The following is a 21,692-nucleotide window of genomic DNA, read 5'->3' on the forward strand; positions in this document are numbered from 1 at the left end:
ACATGGCCTCATGCCAAGTTGTATTTTTATGCTTCAGGAATGTAGGGCAACAAGTTTTGCCTAAATACATGCCCAGGAAATGACCCAGAGTCCCATCCTAGAAGGATTTTCTAATTTATGGAATATTTGAATTAAAATATTTGAAGTTCAAATATTTCTGAAATTTTTTTCCTCCACATGGCCTCATGCCAAGTTGTATTTTTATGCTCCAGGAATGTAGGGCAACAAGTTTTGCCTAAATACATGCCCAGGAAATGACCCAGAGTCCCATCCTAGAAGGATTTCAAATTTATTGAATATTTGAATTAAAATATTTGAAGTTCAAATATTTCTGGAATTTTTTTCCTCCACATGGCCTCATGCCAAGTTGTATTTTTATGCTCCAGGAATGTAGGGCAACAAGTTTTGCCTAAATACATGCCCAGGAAATGACCCAGAGTCCCATCCTAGAAGGATTTTCTAATTTATGGAATATTTGAATTAAAATATTTGAAGTTCAAATATTTCTGAAATTTTTTTCCTCCACATGGCCTCATGCCAAGTTGTATTTTTATGCTCCAGGAATGTAGGGCAACAAGTTTTGCCTAAATACATGCCCAGGAAATGACCCAGAGTCCCATCCTAGAAGGATTTTCTAATTTATGGAATATTTGAATTAAAATATTTGAAGTTCAAATATTTCTGAAATTTTTTTCCTCCACATGGCCTCATGCCAAGTTGTATTTTTATGCTCCAGGAATGTAGGGCAACAAGTTTTGCCTAAATACATGCCCAGGAAATGACCCAGAGTCCCATCCTAGAAGGATTTTCTAATTTATGGAATATTTGAATTAAAATATTTGAAGTTCAAATATTTCTGGAATTTTTTTCCTCCACATGGCCTCATGCCAAGTTGTATTTTTATGCTCCAGGAATGTAGGGCAACAAGTTTTGCCTAAATACATGCCCAGGAAATGACCCAGAGTCCCATCCTAGAAGGATTTTCTAATTTATGGAATATTTGAATTAAAATATTTGAAGTTTAAATATTTCTGAAATTTTTTTCCTCCACATGGCCTCATGCCAAGTTGTATTTTTATGCTCCAGGAATGTAGGGCAACAAGTTTTGCCTAAATACATGCCCAGGAAATGACCCAGAGTCCCATCCTAGAAGGATTTTCTAATTTATGGAATATTTGAATTAAAATATTTGAAGTTCAAATATTTCTGAAATTTTTTTCCTCCACATGGCCTCATGCCAAGTTGTATTTTTATGCTCCAGGAATGTAGGGCAACAAGTTTTGCCTAAATACATGCCCAGGAAATGACCCAGAGTCCCATCCTAGAAGGATTTTCTAATTTATGGAATATTTGAATTAAAATATTTGAAGTTCAAATATTTCTGAAATTTTTTTCCTCCACATGGCCTCATGCCAAGTTGTATTTTTATGCTCCAGGAATGTAGGGCAACAAGTTTTGCCTAAATACATGCCCAGGAAATGACCCAGAGTCCCATCCTAGAAGGATTTTCTAATTTATGGAATATTTGAATTAAAATATTTGAAGTTCAAATATTTCTGGAATTTTTTTCCTCCACATGGCCTCATGCCAAGTTGTATTTTTATGCTCCAGGAATGTAGGGCAACAAGTTTTGCCTAAATACATGCCCAGGAAATGACCCAGAGTCCCATCCTAGAAGGATTTCAAATTTATTGAATATTTGAATTAAAATATTTGAAGTTCAAATATTTCTGGAATTTTTTTCCTCCACATGGCCTCATGCCAAGTTGTATTTTTATGCTCCAGGAATGTAGGGCAACAAGTTTTGCCTAAATACATGCCCAGGAAATGACCCAGAGTCCCATCCTCGAAGGATTTCAAATTTATTGAATATTTGAATTAAAATATTTGAAGTTCAAATATTTCTGAAATTTTTTTCCTCCACATGGCCTCATGCCAAGTTGTATTTTTATGCTCCAGGAATGTAGGGCAACAAGTTTTGCCTAAATACATGCCCAGGAAATGACCCAGAGTCCCATCCTAGAAGGATTTCAAATTTATTGAATATTTGAATTAAAATATTTGAAGTTCAAATATTTCTGGAATTTTTTTCCTCCACATGGCCTCATGCCAAGTTATAATTTTATGCTCCAGGAATGTAGGGCAACAAGTTTTGCCTAAATACATGCCCAGGAAATGACCCAGAGTCCCATCCTAGAAGGATTTTCTAATTTATGGAATATTTGAATTAAAATATTTGAAGTTCAAATATTTCTGAAATTTTTTTCCTCCACATGGCCTCATGCCAAGTTGTATTTTTATGCTCCAGGAATGTAGGGCAACAAGTTTTGCCTAAATACATGCCCAGGAAATGACCCAGAGTCCCATCCTAGAAGGATTTTCTAATTTATGGAATATTTGAATTAAAATATTTGAAGTTCAAATATTTCTGAAATTTTTTTCCTCCACATGGCCTCATGCCAAGTTGTATTTTTATGCTCCAGGAATGTAGGGCAACAAGTTTTGCCTAAATACATGCCCAGGAAATGACCCAGAGTCCCATCCTAGAAGGATTTTCTAATTTATGGAATATTTGAATTAAAATATTTGAAGTTCAAATATTTCTGAAATTTTTTTCCTCCACATGGCCTCATGCCAAGTTGTATTTTTATGCTCCAGGAATGTAGGGCAACAAGTTTTGCCTAAATACATGCCCAGGAAATGACCCAGAGTCCCATCCTCGAAGGATTTCAAATTTATTGAATATTTGAATTAAAATATTTGAAGTTCAAATATTTCTGAAATTTTTTTCCTCCACATGGCCTCATGCCAAGTTGTATTTTTATGCTCCAGGAATGTAGGGCAACAAGTTTTGCCTAAAAACATGCCCAGGAAATGACCCAGAGTCCCATCCTAGAAGGATTTCAAATTTATTGAATATTTGAATTAAAATATTTGAAGTTCAAATATTTCTGGAATTTTTTTCCTCCACATGGCCTCATGCCAAGTTATATTTTTATGCTCCAGGAATGTAGGGCAACAAGTTTTGCCTAAATACATGCCCAGGAAATGACCCAGAGTCCCATCCTAGAAGGATTTTCTAATTTATGGAATATTTGAATTAAAATATTTGAAGTTCAAATATTTCTGAAATTTTTTTCCTCCACATGGCCTCATGCCAAGTTGTATTTTTATGCTCCAGGAATGTAGGGCAACAAGTTTTGCCTAAATACATGCCCAGGAAATGACCCAGAGTCCCATCCTAGAAGGATTTTCTAATTTATGGAATATTTGAATTAAAATATTTGAAGTTCAAATATTTCTGAAATTTTTTTCCTCCACATGGCCTCATGCCAAGTTGTATTTTTATGCTCCAGGAATGTAGGGCAACAAGTTTTGCCTAAATACATGCCCAGGAAATGACCCAGAGTCCCATCCTAGAAGGATTTCAAATTTAATGAATTTTTGAATTAAAATATTTGAAGTTCAAATATTTCTGGAATTTTTTTCCTCCACATGGCCTCATGCCAAGTTAAATTTCTATGCTCCAGGAATATAGGGCAACAAGTTTTGCCTAAATACATGTCCAGGAAATGACCCAGAGTCCCATCCTAGAAGGATTTTCTAATTTATGGAATATTTGAATTAAAATATTTGAAGTTCAAATATTTCTGAAATTTTTTTCCTCCACATGGCCTCATGCCAAGTTGTATTTTTATGATCCAGGAATGTAGGGCAACAAGTTTTGCCTAAATACATGCCCAGGAAATGACCCAGAGTCCCATCCTAGAAGGATTTTCTAATTTATGGAATATTTGAATTAAAATATTTGAAGTTCAAATATTTCTGGAATTTTTTTCCTTCACATGGCCTCATGCCAAGTTGTATTTTTATGCTCCAGGAATGTAGGGCAACAAGTTTTGCCTAAATACATGTCCAGGAAATGACCCAGAGTCCCATCCTAGAAGGATTTCAAATTTATTGAATATTTGAATTAAAATATTTGAAGTTCAAATATTTCTGGATTTTTTTTCCTCCACATGGCCTCATGCCAAGTTAAATTTCTATGCTCCAGGAATATAGGGCAACAAGTTTTGCCTAAATACATGCCCAGGAAATGACCCAGAGTCCCATCCTAGAAGGATTTTCAAATTTATGGAATATTTGAATTAAAATATTTGAAGTTCAAATATTTCTGAAATTTGTTTCCTCCACATGGCCTCATGCCAAGTTGTATTTTTATGCTCCAGGAATGTAGGGCAACAAGTTTTGCCTAAATACATGCCCAGGAAATGACCCAGAGTCCCATCCTAGAAGGATTTCAAATTTATTGAATATTTGAATTAAAATATTTGAAGTTCAAATATTTCTGGAATTTTTTTCCTCCACATGGCCTCATGCCAAGTTGTATTTTATGCTCCAGGAATGTAGGGCAACAAGTTTTGCCTAAATACATGCCCAGGAAATGACCCAGAGTCCCATCCTAGAAGGATTTCAAATTTATTGAATATTTGAATTAAAATATTTGAAGTTCAAATATTTCTGGAATTTTTTTCCTCCACATGGCCTCATGCCAAGTTGTATTTTTATGCTCCAGGAATGTAGGGCAACAAGTTTTGCCTAAATACATGCCCAGGAAATGACCCAGAGTCCCATCCTAGAAGGATTTTCTAATTTATGGAATATTTGAATTAAAATATTTGAAGTTCAAATATTTCTGAAATTTTTTTCCTCCACATGGCCTCATGCCAAGTTGTATTTTTATGCTCCAGGAATGTAGGGCAACAAGTTTTGCCTAAATACATGCCCAGGAAATGACCCAGAGTCCCATCCTAGAAGGATTTTCTAATTTATGGAATATTTGAATTAAAATATTTGAAGTTCAAATATTTCTGAAATTTTTTTCCTCCACATGGCCTCATGCCAAGTTGTATTTTTATGCTTCAGGAATGTAGGGCAACAAGTTTTGCCTAAATACATGCCCAGGAAATGACCCAGAGTCCCATCCTAGAAGGATTTTCTAATTTATGGAATATTTGAATTAAAATATTTGAAGTTCAAATATTTCTGAAATTTTTTTCCTCCACATGGCCTCATGCCAAGTTGTATTTTTATGCTCCAGGAATGTAGGGCAACAAGTTTTGCCTAAATACATGCCCAGGAAATGACCCAGAGTCCCATCCTAGAAGGATTTTCTAATTTATGGAATATTTGAATTAAAATATTTGAAGTTCAAATATTTCTGGAATTTTTTTCCTCCACATGGCCTCATGCCAAGTTGTATTTTTATGCTCCAGGAATGTAGGGCAACAAGTTTTGCCTAAATACATATCCAGGAAATGACCCAGAGTCCCATCCTAGAAGGATTTCAAATTTATTGAATATTTGAATTAAAATATTTGAAGTTCAAATATTTCTGGAATTTTTTTCCTCCACATGGCCTCATGCCAAGTTATAATTTTATGCTCCAGGAATATAGGGCAACAAGTTTAGCCTAAATACATGTCCAGGAAATGACCCAGAGTCCCATCCTAGAAGGATTTTCTAATTTATGGAATATTTGAATTAAAATATTTGAAGTTCAAATATTTCTGAAATTTTTTTCCTCCACATGGCCTCATGCCAAGTTGTATTTTTATGCCCAGGAAATGACCCAGAGTCCCATCCTAGAAGGATTTCAAATTTATTGAATATTTGAATTAAAATATTTGAAGTTCAAATATTTCTGGAATTTTTTTCCTCCACATGGCCTCATGCCAAGTTGTATTTTTATGCTCCAGGAATGTAGGGCAACAAGTTTTGCCTAAATACATATCCAGGAAATGACCCAGAGTCCCATCCTCGAAGGATTTCAAATTTATTGAATATTTGAATTAAAATATTTGAAGTTCAAATATTTCTGAAATTTTTTTCCTCCACATGGCCTCATGCCAAGTTGTATTTTTATGCTCCAGGAATGTAGGGCAACAAGTTTTGCCTAAATACATATCCAGGAAATGACCCAGAGTCCCATCCTAGAAGGATTTCAAATTTATTGAATATTTGAATTAAAATATTTGAAGTTCAAATATTTCTGGAATTTTTTTCCTCCACATGGCCTCATGCCAAGTTATAATTTTATGCTCCAGGAATATAGGGCAACAAGTTTAGCCTAAATACATGTCCAGGAAATGACCCAGAGTCCCATCCTAGAAGGATTTTCTAATTTATGGAATATTTGAATTAAAATATTTGAAGTTCAAATATTTCTGAAATTTTTTTCCTCCACATGGCCTCATGCCAAGTTGTATTTTTATGCCCAGGAAATGACCCAGAGTCCCATCCTAGAAGGATTTCAAATTTATTGAATATTTGAATTAAAATATTTGAAGTTCAAATATTTCTGGAATTTTTTTCCTCCACATGGCCTCATGCCAAGTTGTATTTTTATGCTCCAGGAATGTAGGGCAACAAGTTTTGCCTAAATACATGCCCAGGAAATGACCCAGAGTCCCATCCTAGAAGGATTTTCTAATTTATGGAATATTTGAATTAAAATATTTGAAGTTCAAATATTTCTGAAATTTTTTTCCTCCACATGGCCTCATGCCAAGTTGTATTTTTATGCTCCAGGAATGTAGGGCAACAAGTTTTGCCTAAATACATGCCCAGGAAATGACCCAGAGTCCCATCCTAGAAGGATTTTCTAATTTATGGAATATTTGAATTAAAATATTTGAAGTTCAAATATTTCTGAAATTTTTTTCCTCCACATGGCCTCATGCCAAGTTGTATTTTTATGCTCCAGGAATGTAGGGCAACAAGTTTTGCCTAAATACATGCCCAGGAAATGACCCAGAGTCCCATCCTAGAAGGATTTTCTAATTTATGGAATATTTGAATTAAAATATTTGAAGTTCAAATATTTCTGAAATTTTTTTCCTCCACATGGCCTCATGCCAAGTTGTATTTTTATGCTTCAGGAATGTAGGGCAACAAGTTTTGCCTAAATACATGCCCAGGAAATGACCCAGAGTCCCATCCTAGAAGGATTTTCTAATTTATGGAATATTTGAATTAAAATATTTGAAGTTCAAATATTTCTGAAATTTTTTTCCTCCACATGGCCTCATGCCAAGTTGTATTTTTATGCTCCAGGAATGTAGGGCAACAAGTTTTGCCTAAATACATGCCCAGGAAATGACCCAGAGTCCCATCCTAGAAGGATTTTCTAATTTATGGAATATTTGAATTAAAATATTTGAAGTTCAAATATTTCTGGAATTTTTTTCCTCCACATGGCCTCATGCCAAGTTATAATTTTATGCTCCAGGAATATAGGGCAACAAGTTTAGCCTAAATACATGTCCAGGAAATGACCCAGAGTCCCATCCTAGAAGGATTTTCTAATTTATGGAATATTTGAATTAAAATATTTGAAGTTCAAATATTTCTGAAATTTTTTTCCTCCACATGGCCTCATGCCAAGTTGTATTTTTATGCTCCAGGAATGTAGGGCAACAAGTTTTGCCTAAATACATGCCCAGGAAATGACCCAGAGTCCCATCCTAGAAGGATTTCAAATTTATTGAATATTTGAATTAAAATATTTGAAGTTCAAATATTTCTGGAATTTTTTTCCTCCACATGGCCTCATGCCAAGTTGTATTTTTATGCTCCAGGAATGTAGGGCAACAAGTTTTGCCTAAATACATGTCCAGGAAATGACCCAGAGTCCCATCCTAGAAGGATTTCAAATTTATTGAATATTTGAATTAAAATATTTGAAGTTCAAATATTTCTGAAATTTTTTTCCTCCACATGGCCTCATGCCAAGTTGTATTTTTATGCTCCAGGAATGTAGGGCAACAAGTTTTGCCTAAATACATGTCCAGGAAATGACCCAGAGTCCCATCCTAGAAGGATTTCAAATTTATTGAATATTTGAATTAAAATATTTGAAGTTCAAATATTTCTGGAATTTTTTTCCTCCACATGGCCTCATGCCAAGTTGTATTTTTATGCTCCAGGAATGTAGGGCAACAAGTTTTGCCTAAATACATGCCCAGGAAATGACCCAGAGTCCCATCCTCGAAGGATTTCAAATTTATTGAATATTTGAATTAAAATATTTGAAGTTCAAATATTTCTGAAATTTTTTTCCTCCACATGGCCTCATGCCAAGTTGTATTTTTATGCTCCAGGAATGTAGGGCAACAAGTTTTGCCTAAAAACATGCCCAGGAAATGACCCAGAGTCCCATCCTCGAAGGATTTCAAATTTATTGAATATTTGAATTAAAATATTTGAAGTTCAAATATTTCTGGAATTTTTTTCCTCCACATGGCCTCATGCCAAGTTAAATTTCTATGCTCCAGGAATATAGGGCAACAAGTTTTGCCTAAATACATGTCCAGGAAATGACCCAGAGTCCCATCCTAGAAGGATTTCAAATTTATTGAATATTTGAATTAAAATATTTGAAGTTCAAATATTTCTGGAATTTTTTTCCTCCACATGGCCTCATGCCAAGTTAAATTTCTATGCTCCAGGAATATAGGGCAACAAGTTTTGCCTAAATACATGCCCAGGAAATGACCCAGAGTCCCATCCTAGAAGGATTTCAAATTTATTGAATATTTGAATTAAAATATTTGAAGTTCAAATATTTCTGGAATTTTTTTCCTCCACATGGCCTCATGCCAAGTTGTATTTTTATGCTCCAGGAATGTAGGGCAACAAGTTTTGCCTAAATACATGCCCAGGAAATGACCCAGAGTCCCATCCTAGAAGGATTTTCTAATTTATGGAATATTTGAATTAAAATATTTGAAGTTCAAATATTTCTGAAATTTTTTTCCTCCACATGGCCTCATGCCAAGTTGTATTTTTATGCTCCAGGAATGTAGGGCAACAAGTTTTGCCTAAATACATGCCCAGGAAATGACCCAGAGTCCCATCCTAGAAGGATTTTCTAATTTATGGAATATTTAAATTAAAATATTTGAAGTTCAAATATTTCTGAAATTTTTTTCCTCCACATGGCCTCATGCCAAGTTGTATTTTTATGCTCCAGGAATGTAGGGCAACAAGTTTTGCCTAAATACATGCCCAGGAAATGACCCAGAGTCCCATCCTAGAAGGATTTCAAATTTATTGAATATTTGAATTAAAATATTTGAAGTTCAAATATTTCTGGAATTTTTTTCCTCCACATGGCCTCATGCCAAGTTGTATTTTTATGCTCCAGGAATGTAGGGCAACAAGTTTTGCCTAAATACATGCCCAGGAAATGACCCAGAGTCCCATCCTCGAAGGATTTCAAATTTATTGAATATTTGAATTAAAATATTTGAAGTTCAAATATTTCTGAAATTTTTTTCCTCCACATGGCCTCATGCCAAGTTGTATTTTTATGCTCCAGGAATGTAGGGCAACAAGTTTTGCCTAAATACATGTCCAGGAAATGACCCAGAGTCCCATCCTAGAAGGATTTCAAATTTATTGAATATTTGAATTAAAATATTTGAAGTTCAAATATTTCTGGAATTTTTTTCCTCCACATGGCCTCATGCCAAGTTATATTTTTATGCTCCAGGAATATAGGGCAACAAGTTTAGCCTAAATACATGTCCAGGAAATGACCCAGAGTCCCATCCTAGAAGGATTTTCTAATTTATGGAATATTTGAATTAAAATATTTGAAGTTCAAATATTTCTGAAATTTTTTTCCTCCACATGGCCTCATGCCAAGTTGTATTTTTATGCTCCAGGAATGTAGGGCAACAAGTTTTGCCTAAAAACATGCCCAGGAAATGACCCAGAGTCCCATCCTCGAAGGATTTCAAATTTATTGAAATTTTGAATTAAAATATTTGAAGTTCAAATATTTCTGGAATTTTTTTCCTCCACATGGCCTCATGCCAAGTTGTATTTTTATGCTCCAGGAATGTAGGGCAACAAGTTTTGCCTAAATACATGCCCAGGAAATGACCCAGAGTCCCATCCTAGAAGGATTTCAAATTTATTGAATATTTGAATTAAAATATTTGAAGTTCAAATATTTCTGGAATTTTTTTCCTCCACATGGCCTCATGCCAAGTTATATTTTTATGCTCCAGGAATATAGGGCAACAAGTTTAGCCTAAATACATGTCCAGGAAATGACCCAGAGTCCCATCCTAGAAGGATTTTCTAATTTATGGAATATTTGAATTAAAATATTTGAAGTTCAAATATTTCTGAAATTTTTTTCCTCCACATGGCCTCATGCCAAGTTGTATTTTTATGCTCCAGGAATGTAGGGCAACAAGTTTTGCCTAAAAACATGCCCAGGAAATGACCCAGAGTCCCATCCTCGAAGGATTTCAAATTTATTGAAATTTTGAATTAAAATATTTGAAGTTCAAATATTTCTGGAATTTTTTTCCTCCACATGGCCTCATGCCAAGTTGTATTTTTATGCTCCAGGAATGTAGGGCAACAAGTTTTGCCTAAATACATGCCCAGGAAATGACCCAGAGTCCCATCCTCGAAGGATTTCAAATTTATTGAATATTTGAATTAAAATATTTGAAGTTCAAATATTTCTGAAATTTTTTTCCTCCACATGGCCTCATGCCAAGTTGTATTTTTATGCTCCAGGAATGTAGGGCAACAAGTTTTGCCTAAATACATGCCCAGGAAATGACCCAGAGTCCCATCCTCGAAGGATTTCAAATTTATTGAATATTTGAATTAAAATATTTGAAGTTCAAATATTTCTGGAATTTTTTTCCTCCACATGGCCTCATGCCAAGTTGTATTTTTATGCTCCAGGAATGTAGGGCAACAAGTTTTGCCTAAAAACATGCCCAGGAAATGACCCAGAGTCCCATCCTCGAAGGATTTCAAATTTATTGAATTTTTGAATTAAAATATTTGAAGTTCAAATATTTCTGGAATTTTTTTCCTCCACATGGCCTCATGCCAAGTTGTATTTTTATGCTCCAGGAATGTAGGGCAACAAGTTTTGCCTAAATACATGCCCAGGAAATGACCCAGAGTCCCATCCTAGAAGGATTTTCTAATTTATGGAATATTTGAATTAAAATATTTGAAGTTCAAATATTTCTGAAATTTTTTTCCTCCACATGGCCTCATGCCAAGTTGTATTTTTATGCTCCAGGAATGTAGGGCAACAAGTTTTGCCTAAATACATGCCCAGGAAATGACCCAGAGTCCCATCCTAGAAGGATTTCAAATTTATTGAATATTTGAATTAAAATATTTGAAGTTCAAATATTTCTGGAATTTTTTTCCTCCACATGGCCTCATGCCAAGTTGTATTTTTATGCTCCAGGAATATAGGGCAACAAGTTTTGCCTAAATACATGTCCAGGAAGTGACCCAGAGTCCCATCCTAGAAGGATTTAAAATTTATTGAATTTTTGAATTAAAATATTTGAAGTTCAAATATTTCTGGATTTTTTTTCATTCACATCCAAATTTTCATACTCCAGGAATGTAGGGCAATAAATTTTGCCAAGAAACATGTCCAGGTAATGTTAATTGTTCGTTTTTTTTAAGTTTTGGAATCTCTCTTAAAAATTGTTCCTGGGATAACCATGACAAGTTATCCCGCATGCCATAAAGATGGCCGCCATAGCGCTATAAATTATTCCCGGGATAACCATCTACGGGATAACTTTTCCCACCTCAACATATAAAAGTAGACAAATTTATTTTCTGAAAGTTGTATTTTTTTACAAACAGTCAAGTGATCCTCTCACTCATTTTGACCATTAAAGTAGCTGTTCTTTACAGTTTTGTTACAAAATATAAATCAGAATCAAAATAATTTTTGATAAATTTCAAATTACCCGGGATTTCCCGAGAAATTTGTTGAAAACTTTCCGTTTCCCGAGAATTTTGCAACCCCGGGAAATTGGACGATCTAAAAGTGAATTTGTGTTATTCTTATTTTTTTTGTTTTTTTGTTGTTGTCAAATAATTTGTTTACAAAAAATCTCAAGTTTAAATTCTTAATGCCTTTGATTTTGGATTTTGGAAGTTTGTTACTTTTTAAGGATTTTTTGAACATAGAGTAGTACGGGGCAAAAGTGCGCACGGGGCAAAGGTGCGCACCAGCCTTTAAAATACTTAATTTCAACCTTAACAGCTCATATTTAGGTTTTTGACTTGTCTAAGGGTCAATTTTATGTATTTACAAAAATAAAGTGAAAAAATTGAAGTTTGTTAAAGTTACTGGGAAAAGTCACTTTTGGGTTATTTTGATTTAATATTTGAAGTTTACAAAATAAGGTTTACACAACTTCAGGTTCACGAAAACTTGGAAACCATTTAACTTGTGTTTAGCCAAGCCAATTACCTTGCTAACCCTTAAAGAATTTTTGAAATTCCTCTTCTTATTATTTTTTAGCATAATTTTTCCTAAAAAGAAATATGCAGGGCAAAGGTGCGCACTAAGATTTCCATACATTTTAGTATGAAAAAATTCAAACACATTGGATAACTTTTATTTCTGATGGTGTTGATTCAAAATCAGCAAAAAAAAATGTATTTCTGCCAAAATAAGACCAAAAAATATAAGTTATGCGAAAATATGAATATTTTTAACCCTAACAATTAAACTATAGTTATATAAGTACTACTTAGTTTAAATAAGTCACAAAACCGTAAAATTATCTTCATTTGGGGTAAAAAACAAACCCCAATTGAAAACATGATGATAACAAAGAGATCATTAATTTAATATGCAAATCAAAATTCGAGATATTCAGATTCGCAAAACTACATTTTTCAAAACTCCACACCATTTCAACAGTTTTTAGCTGTTTTGGCACAAACAAAATGTGATTAGATAGGCTTCTCAGGAAAAATAGTTAAAAGTTTCCAAAATTTAGCCTGACATTTGAAAAGGTCGCATGAAGACTTAAAATGCTGTTTTGAAGGTCTCGGGAATAAAGAGCCTATGGCTGAAAATAGTTTTATCGGATTCTTCGGTAAATTTTACATAAGTTATAGAAAAATGGTAAAGTTATAATTTCAGGATTTCGAGATACGATGCTTCGACGCGCCGCGCGCGAAAATGAGAAAATGATGAAATCAGGGAAAAATAATTGAAAGACACAACTTGAATCAATTTCTTAGCATTAAATTTGACAATTACTAAATAAAAATTGCATGATTCACGTATTTGCTTGTGTTCATTGAACTTGCAGCAGTTCGTCGAACTTCCCGTCCATTTTTCCTTCCTGACAACTAATTTCCGGTCGTGTTTTAGTGTCTAGAGTTATAATGAGCCCACTAGAAGCTGATGAGAGCTTCAATAAAAATACTCAGAAAAATGATTAAGAGCAAACAAAAAAGGAAGCAAAAACACAATTACGACCTCGCTCCTCTAGAAGAACTATATCTCTCAAGTGCCAGAAATCATCAGAGCGATATCTTGTGCGCGGCGGCCCTTTGCAAGAAAGTACGAGGGATACAAGGATACAAATTACGATTTTATCTAGCGCAAATCTTTTTGCAGAGCTTCCGTAATTTGCGCCAGTTTTTCGCCTCTCGTTCTACGCCAACTCTCGGCCGGCCAGCACCGGAGTGATATTTTTCCGCTTGCTTTCGCGCGCGCTTTTTGCTGCTCTCTCGTGCTGAGCTTTGAGAGGAAAATTTGCCCACTTCTCGTATTTTCCAGTACGCCGGTTTCGTTACGAGTTCACATGTAAGGTAATTGCGGCTATTGTTGGATTGCCATTTTCAGCGGTTGTTTTTTGCCCATTTTTTTTTAAATTTACAGTGACAAAATTTTTAAAATTTCAAACTTGTAAAAATCGAATTAGTTCAATAACGAAAGCAACTTTTTTACATTTTTTCCGTAGTGATTCCACTTGCCTTCAATGGGCTGTCTATACGTCTGACTATGCTTTCAAATTTGAGTTTGGCAGTTGGCTGGTGTATAAGGAGGGCACATTTTCAAAAGGATGCTGCATAAAGGATTACTCGGCAAAATTTAATTCCTTTAATGCTCGCTGTGTGTTTGTGTGCGTGTGTGGAATTCTTGGGAAAAGGTTTTCCACCATTTTTTCTGCTCCATTTGAAATGCAGTTGTGGTCACGAGCGCTGGCCAGTGCAGATGATCATGTTTCAAGCCCCTGACAAAGCTACCCGGTGAATTATGGACCCAAAATCTCCGCAAATTACGTCGATAAATAATCCTCTCGGAATTAAATCATAAAACACATATGTTCAGGTATAAAAGAAGGAAAGGGGGAGGTAGTGCGCATTAATTTATGTCCCAGCTCATAAAACTGCCACCGTGTGGCTGCCAAAGGCCTGGCCTGGCACTCTAGCGGTGGCCGGAATCCGATAATAAAATCCCGAAATGTATGAACGCAGTTCTAAAAGTATGGAGGGGATGCTGCTCGCATCTTCCCCGGACAGCTAATAGCCCCGGTTGTGTTCAAGTTGGATAAAGTAAAAAGAATGAGATGACCAATGGGCCGAGGTAATTGAGACAGCCAAATGAGCACAATGTAAACTGACCCTTTTCGGTATTTATAGCTGTGTTTAGTGCAAATTAAGGTCTTTATTGCACGTATGAATTACATTGATCAAGCGCTGTGAAATATGACACAAATTGGAGGAAGGAAAGAATGTTTGAACAACCTTGGTAATGACAAACGAGATGATGTATCTTACCAAAGAAAACTGCTACTGTGAGACAAAAATCGATCACTCCTAGTCCGACACAAATAATTTTCTAATCTCGACGTCGAGAATCAGTACTGATTGCTTGCTATGCATGGTAATACCGAAAAAAACCCGTAAATTGTATGTATGTTTGTATGTTTTACCCTATACCCGCAGGCAACTTGGTCCTGAAATACCATAACCAATACTATCATCTTGTAGGTAACAATTTTTTGATCAATTTTGCTTTTTAAACAATTAGTTTTTTTCACTTCAGTGCCAAGACGTAAAATAAAAATGGCGAATTTTCAAAATTCTCTATGAGAACTCAATGTTGTTACTAACACCACTGAGCAACTCTCTGAGATTTCGGTCATTTGATTTTTTATGTATTTTTTAATCCGGTTGAAACTTTTTTGGTGCCTTCGGTATGCCTAAGGCTACCAACTGTCTGAGCAAAAATCCGTACATTTTGCCGATATGACACCATGGTATTATTTCGATAAATTTGGAATTTGCGAATTAAAAATATAAAACTGTGTCGTTTTTACAGCTGACAAATCAGAGTGCTTACACAAAATAAACCGTGATTTGTAGAATCATTTTAAAGTTTGCGAAATGTTAAGTTTGTTTCTACGAACAATATCTTTCTCAGTGTTTTCACGAAAACATTTCCAGAGTTTTAATTGAACAGGTCCTATAATGTGTGAACACAATAGCTTATAGGACCTTTAAAAAACGTTACTTAATCCACCTTTAGGTGGTTGGTGCCTTCCTCACATTTAGAGGCTAATGCTATCCAAAATAGATACAAAAGGGCGAACCTTTCAGTGTTCTATCAACTTGATTCATACCATCAGATTGGGTAGTCAGATCTTCATAATTCAGGGCTCTTATGTGCATATAACTTTTGATAGGGTTGTCAGATCTGCAATCAATTGAACTCATTGAAAGGGCTTTTGATTCCCTATGCAACGACAAGTCGCATGGTAGATCCGGACAACGTTTTCATCGAAATATTTGAGATCCGGCCTCTAAAAGGTTCATAAATAACACTTAAATGCTTATAACTTTTGATAGGGTTGTCAGATCTTCAATGTCTTGAACGCGTTGGAAAGGTCTTTTGATTACCTATCCAACGATATGTCGCATGAGAGATCCGGACAACGTTTTCATCAAAATATCTGAGATCCGGTGTTCAAAAGTGCATAAATAACACTTAAGTGCTTATAACTTTTGATAGGATTGTCAGATCTTAAATGTTTTTGACGCGTTGGAAAGGTCTCTTTATTACCTTTCTAAAAATGTATAGCATGACGGGTTTTCTTATAAAAACCACCCTTTTTACAATCTTCCGGACTTTTGTTAAAATCGTTTTTTTTAGTATAACTTTTGAAGTACTTAACTAAACTTTATAATTTAGCGACTTATGGGACCCCAAGACGGATTGAATGAGACCAAAACGGTCCAAATCGGTTCAGCCAGTGCCGAGATAATCCAGTGCAAATTTTTTTGATCAACATCCCACCACACACACAGACATTTTGCTCAGAATTTGATTCTGAGTCGCTATGCATACATGAAGGTGGGTCTAGGAGGTAAAACTAAGAAGTTCGTTTTCTGAGTGATTTTATAGCCTTTCCTCAGTAAGGTGAGGAAGGCAAAAACTCTAGATTTGTTAACTCAAATGTTCACAAGTTTTTACAAGCTTGTGAAAACCTTTGGAACTTTTATTGGATAAATATGTTTTGTAAGCAATTTGAAAAGAACAATAAAGCTGGTACAAATTTTATTAAAAAAAATGTCAAAAAACTTCAAAATTTCAATGGAAATTGAAGTGCAATCAGCTGAAATTAATTTAAAATGCATTCTCCTGCGTTTAGAATAAATTTTAGCATGTTTGGGTTGGTTTGGTAATCTTTTGAATTTTTTAAAATTTTCATTGTTTATCATCGCAAAATGTTTTTTTTCTTTGCTAAAATTTTTGTTTTGGCGTCATCTATAAAGTATGTCACGCTCTAGGGGGAGAGGGGGGGTCTGAGCAAGTGTGACATTGCATGTTATAAGTATAGGAAAAGCGTGACAAAGGGGGGGAGGGGGGGGGGTAAATTTTGGCTGATTTAAGCGTGACGTACTTTATGGATGAAGCCTTTCGTCAAATCTTACATTTTTTGAAAACTAATGATTGCAAAACAACTGAACTAGTGTAAAATGCAATTTTAAAACACCTTTTCCATGCAATTGTTGAAAGTATGGCTTGTTATTTCAATATTTATATTTTTTATTTTTTTGCCCCCCCCCCCTCGATCCCGGCCCGAGGGACAAAAACTTTGAAATTTTTTTGCATCGGCCTTATTGTTAATCAACTTTTAACTGAGGAAAACAGAGGAAAACTATTGATTTAAAATCAAACTGACAGTTAAATAAAAATGTCTAGTTAGCAAAGCTTTGGCAGCATCAAAAAAGCAATTAATTTTTTTTAAGTTTTTAAAATTCCGTGTTATGCAAAAAATTCCGTACAAAAATTTCAGCCTGTTAAAATTCCGCGAAGAAAGTCGAAAATCCGTACGGTAAGGAAAAAAATCCGTACAGTTGGTAGCCTTAGGTGTGCCCAAAGAACCAATTTTGCATCAGTAGTTTGTCCATAAAATTTTCCATACAAATTTGGCAGCTGTCTATACAAAAATGATATATGAAAATTCAAATATTTGTATCTTTTGAAGGAATATTTTGATCGATTTGGTGTTTGCGGCAAAGTTGTAGGTATGAATAAAGACTTCACTGAAAAATATGATACACGGTATTTTTTTTTCTGGTGATTTTTAATTTCACTTGTGATAAACACTAAAACTTGATTTGCAAAAAACTTTTCAGAAATTTACAGAACGGGTAAAAAATCTTTGACCGAGTTGTGATTTTTTGAATCAATACTGATTTTTTTTTTCGAAAAAAAAGAAATAATGGTCGCAAAAATTTTTCAACTTCAGTTTTTGATGTAAAATCAAATTTGCAATCATAAAACACTTTAGTGAAATTTTGATAAAGTGCACCGTTTTCAAGTTATAGCCATTTTAGGTAACTTTTTTGGAAATAGTCGCAGTCGCAGTTAATATTTTAAATTGTTTGCATGTTTGCCCACTTTTGAAAATAATATTTTTGAAAAGCTGAGAAAATTCGCTATATTTAGTCTCACCCAAACAACCCACCATTTTCTAATGTCGATATCTCAGCAACAAAGGGTCGTATTCATGTCCCCTAACACATATCAGAAAATAAAAAAAAAATGAAAATAGTGTTTTTTTGCAAATTAAATTTTAGTGACAAAAAGTGAAATTAAAAATCACCAAAACAATTGTTATTGTTTTCAGTGCAGTCCTTATCCATACCTACAACTTTGCCGAAGACACCAAATCGATCAAAAAAATCCTTTAAAAGATACAGATGTTTGAATTTTTATACATCATTTTTGTATGGACAGCTGCCAAATTTGTATTGAAAGTTATATGGACAAACTAATGATGCAAAACGGCTTCTTTGGGCATACAGAAGGCACCAAAAAAGTTTCAGAGGGATTAAAAAATACAAAAAATTAAAATTAAAGAAAAAAGACCGATTTCGTAGAGAACTGCTCGACTGTTTCAACTACTGCCGGAATTTTATATTTTTCCAATCCTTTTGCATTAATTAATAATAGCAACTTGCAAGCAAAATCAATAGTTTTTATTGATTTGACTATGTGACGTAAGCGCAATTACGAAGAAATGTATTTAAAATTAACCGCCTTTAGTAAAACAAATTCACATTTTTTCAATATTTTGATGAAAATTGCTTACTTCTTTACGCACTTTTGCAAGTACTTCAAAAACTTAACTAAACTTGCTGATTTTGAATAGTGACTTATGGGAACTCAAGACGGATCGAATGAGCCCATAACGGTCATAATCCGTTCAGCCAGACCAGAGATAATCAAGTGACATTTTTTTGTCCCACACCTACACACATAAACACAGACATTTGCTCAAAATATGATTCTGATTCAATATGTATACGTGAAGGTGGGTCTAGGAGCTCAAATTAAGATGTTAATTTTGAGAGTGATTTTATAGGAAGGCAAAAACGACTTCGTGGATCAATATGAATACAGAACATGAATTATAGTTAAATACGGGGAAATTTGAACGCATTTGTCAAGGTTTTTGAACAAAATATAATATTTTATATGAAAACATACCATTTTCAGTAAATCGCAAATCTAAACGATTTTTGGGAATTTTTCGTTGTATGAAAATATTGTTTCTGAGCCAAAAGTGTTGGCGGCAGACGTTGCTGAAGGGCGCTGATGCGCTGAACAAGAGAAGAGAAAAATTGTTTTCACGTATAACACGATTTCTTGTCAGTTAGAATAAAACCACGCTAAAGCTAACAACGCGTTTCGATTCATCCAGAATCCGATCCTCGAACGTAGTAATTCCACACTAAAGACGGTTTTGGCCATTGCCAATTCCTACAGGTTATTGGTCCCAGTGGAGGATCGGTGAATCGGTCGGTTTTACGGTGGAAATCGCGGATTTTTCGGACACTTGTTTTCGGCTTGCGAAAGGCTGGCTCGGCCAGCGGAAAGTGTTTTCAAGATGGCCGACTCGGGAAAGTGCTCGATCCAGAAGTTGTCGAACAGCAACTACGCGATGTGGAAGCTGGAAATGGAGATGGTTCTCGAAACCATGGAACTTTGGTTTGTTGTGGAGGAAAACGCCCCTAATCCGGTGACGCCAGAGTGGAAGAAAGCGGACCGGAAGGCCCGCGCGAATATTGTGCTTGCCATCGAAAGAGGCCAGTACCCGCTCATCAGGAGCTGCGCCACGGCTCGGGAGGTGTGGGACGCGCTCAAGACCTACCACGAAAAGCAGACCGTGGAGACGCAGCTGTCGCTTCTGTGCCGGCTCTGTGACGCGAAGATGGAGGAAGGTGGTGACGTTGAGAAGCATTTGCTCGCCATGGACGCGCTGTTCCAGCGAGTGGAGGACGCGGGATTCGAGGTGGCAGAAAAGCTCCAGATTGCCATGATCCTGCGGAGCATGCCCAAGTCGTTCCATTTCCTGGCGTCGTCGCTGCTTGTGCGTAAGGACTCGGAGATCACTATGGCGCTCGTGAAATCTGTTCTGACCAACGATCACTTTTTGCGGGTGGGACGCAGCATGAGCACGCAGGGAGAGGAGCGGTACCAGAAGCACGAAGAACAAGGCTTGGCTGCGCAGAATGTAAACAAAGCCAAGAAGTGTTACTTCTGCAAGAAGCCGGGGCATTTCAAGGCGGATTGCCCGAAGTACCAGCAGTGGAAGGCGCAGAACGAGAACGGCGAAGCATCCGGCAGCAGGCCACCGAAGACCAAGCCGGGAGCGAAGGCTAAACAGGCGAAAGACGGCGCAGACGATGCTGTCAGTTTCTCTGCACAAGTTCGTGTAGAAGTCTGTGCAGGAGTGAAGTTTGGCAACTCGTGGATGGTTGACAGCGGAGCATCGTGCCACATGACAAGTCGCAAGGAATTCTTCAACAAGCTCGATGATTCCAGTGTGACTGTGGTGATGGCGGATGGAAACTGCTCCATGTCAAGTGGAACCGGCGGCGGAACTGTGGTCGGCGTGAGCGGTGCGGGAAGCCGAGGGACATCCATCTGGGAAATGTCCTGTACGTGCCGAAGCTGGAGAACGGGCTGCTGTCGGTGAGCAAGATCGCCGAGAAGGAGTTCAAGGTGCTGTTTACTCGAGACAGCGTGAAGATCATCGACGGAGAAGACAACGTAGTGGCGCTGGGTGAAAGATCCGGCGGCGTGTACGTCCTGAAGGAGTCTGCGGAGGTTGCGGCTGTAGCTGGAGGAAGCTGCCACACGCTGAACTGCCAACATACGTGGCATCGGAGACTCGGACATCGCGACGTAGCAGTGCTCGATCGCATGAAGAAGGAAGATTTAGTGTCCGGAGTGAAAATTGTTGACTGTGGAGGCAGAGGAAAGTGTGAGGAGTGCTTGGAAGGCAAGTCGGCCCGATTGCCTTTCCCTCAAGTGTCCGTGAAGAAGACGACGCAGCCGCTGCAGCTGGTCCATACGGATCTGTGCGGACCGATGCCGGATGTGACTCCAGGCGGGAACCGGTACTTTATGTGCATCGTCGACGACTACAGCCGGTTCGTGAAGCTGTATCTGCTGAAGGACAAGGCAGAGGCGAAGGAGTACATCAAAAACTACGTGCGGATGGCGGAGAACCAGTTTGGTCGGAAGCCGGCCATCATTCGATCTGACCGGGGCGGAGAGTTTGTGAACAAGGAGCTAGCGCAGTTCTACCGGGAGGAGGGGATCCAGTCTCAGCTGACCGCTGGATATTCCCCGCAGCAGAACGGGACTGCAGAGCGTCGGAACCGCTACACCAACGACATGGCGGTGTGTATGCTGCTGGACGCGAAACTGCACAAGCGCTACTGGGGAGAGGCCGTTGCAACCGCAGCGTACATCCAGAACCGTACGCCGTCTCGGGTTGTCGAGAAAACTCCCTACGAACTCTGGTACGGCCAGAAGCCGGATTTGAGCAACCTCAAGATCTTTGGCTGTGAGGCGTACGTGCACATTCCGGATGAGAAGCGCGGCAAGTTCGACAGCAAGGCGGAAAAGCTAACCTTCGTTGGCTACGACTGCAAGGCGAAGGCTTATCGTTTCCTGAACAAGCGAACCGGCAAGATCATCATCAGCAGGGATGCAAGATTTCTGGAAATCGAAGCAGGGCTTCAGGAGGAGCCTCACGACAGAACCTTTGAGGTGGAGCCGCCGATGACAGATGCTGATGATAAGTCGCTGGTGGGGGACGACGCCGAAGGGAATCGCAGCTTGGACGAGGAACCACTCTTCGAGGGTTTCCTCGACGAGTCGTTGTTCGAGGGTGAAGAACCGGGCCAGCCAGCACCAAGAAGGACGCAGCGCTCGAACGCTGGTCAGTTGCCGAGACGATTGGAGGATTACGTCGTCGGCAGTGCGAAGCTCGAAGTGGTGGAACCGA

This window comes from Culex pipiens, chromosome 3, assembly GCF_016801865.2.
Source record: "Culex pipiens pallens isolate TS chromosome 3, TS_CPP_V2, whole genome shotgun sequence".
In the NCBI taxonomy this organism is placed as follows: Eukaryota; Metazoa; Arthropoda; class Insecta; order Diptera; family Culicidae; genus Culex; species Culex pipiens.